Raw genomic sequence first — 1,348 nt, 5'->3', positions numbered from 1 at the left:
AAGGGAATGGCATCATAGAATCATAGAACGGCATCACACAAGATGGAGTTTCTCCCTGTCAGTTGAGAAGAATCATCCTGTCATTATGTGATTTTTCTGTATCCAAACCAGCCATCGTGCTGCACCGCAGGTGTAACTGCATCTCAGAAGAATAAAACATCCCCTCTCCCTCTCTTCCGGCACACTCAGAGCTAAATTCACTGCCTGCAACCCCCCAGCTTTTACCTTTACATTAATCTGCAGCTTAATGAATTGACTCTTTTAAAATGCTTTGAGAGAGGAAAGGTGTTTTAAAAGCACAAAAGGGCCATTAGTATCAGATGTCAAGCCGTAATAAAGAACAATTGTGCTGCTGGTGCTTTCATGATTAGTCAGGGCACCCCGGGGTTGCATTATTTCGTTTGCAACTTGACAGAAACGTGATACCAGCCCCTCTTTGGAAAAGTAACTTTTATTTTGTTGAAGCCATACGTTTCCAAGGATAGAGTAAAGCTCACAAGCCATAAATCATGCCCAGATAAGAATAATCTCAAACAATAGTTAGTTTGTAGCAGGATGTTTCTTGTTCTGTGATAATTGCTCAGGGTTCGAGACAGATTTCCCATCGCCTGCTCAGACATGCAGCACGGAAGAAAAATGCCCTGTGCCGGTTGCGGTTCTTAGTGTTTGAAATCTGAGCATGTTAAGACAATTTTTAATAATACTGTTCCACGTCTGCGCAAATCCTACAGCGCTGACAGACCTGGATTTCAAGGACTGTCCACCTGTGGTCAAAGACACAGTTGCAGCACGGAGACCTGCTGGCCTGACCTGAGCTAGGCTGGGTAGCAATGGTGATGGAGATGTGGCAACACAGACCTCCCAAGGTGTCTCAGCTTTGCTGCCTCTCAGCACATAAGCTCCCATGTCACTGCGACCGGGGGGTGCACTGGAGATGCTGGTGGAGCTGGGATGCAGGGATGCTGGGTTAAGGTGTGGGGAAGCTGCTCTGGTGCAGGACCTCCGAGAAGTGCGTCACTGGCCGCTGCGCAGTGCCGCACAGCTAAGACGGGTCAGAGATAAGGCCACGAGACAGGCAGCTGTGGGGGGCAGCTGCCTCCTCCCCAATGCTTGGCCTGCACTTGAGAGCTGCTGCCACCATACATGCCTTCAGATGCTGCTGGGGACCCTGGGTCCACCAGGCTGGTGCCCCTGTCACTGCACCCTCGCAGCTCCTGGGACCTGAGCTGGCTGCTCTCCTGCCTTGACAGCTGCCACGTAGCCCGAGAGGAGTGCTGGGGTTGGGATAGGGTCCTATGAAGGAGTGAGAAACCAGCTCCACATCTGGCTCTGCAGCGAGGAAGGCATG

Source organism: Fulmarus glacialis, unplaced genomic scaffold (assembly GCF_000690835.1).
Source record: "Fulmarus glacialis isolate BGI_N327 unplaced genomic scaffold, ASM69083v1 scaffold27282, whole genome shotgun sequence".
In the NCBI taxonomy this organism is placed as follows: Eukaryota; Metazoa; Chordata; class Aves; order Procellariiformes; family Procellariidae; genus Fulmarus; species Fulmarus glacialis.
The sequence above is the reverse complement of the archived record's forward strand: the minus strand, read 5'-3'. Positions refer to the sequence as shown.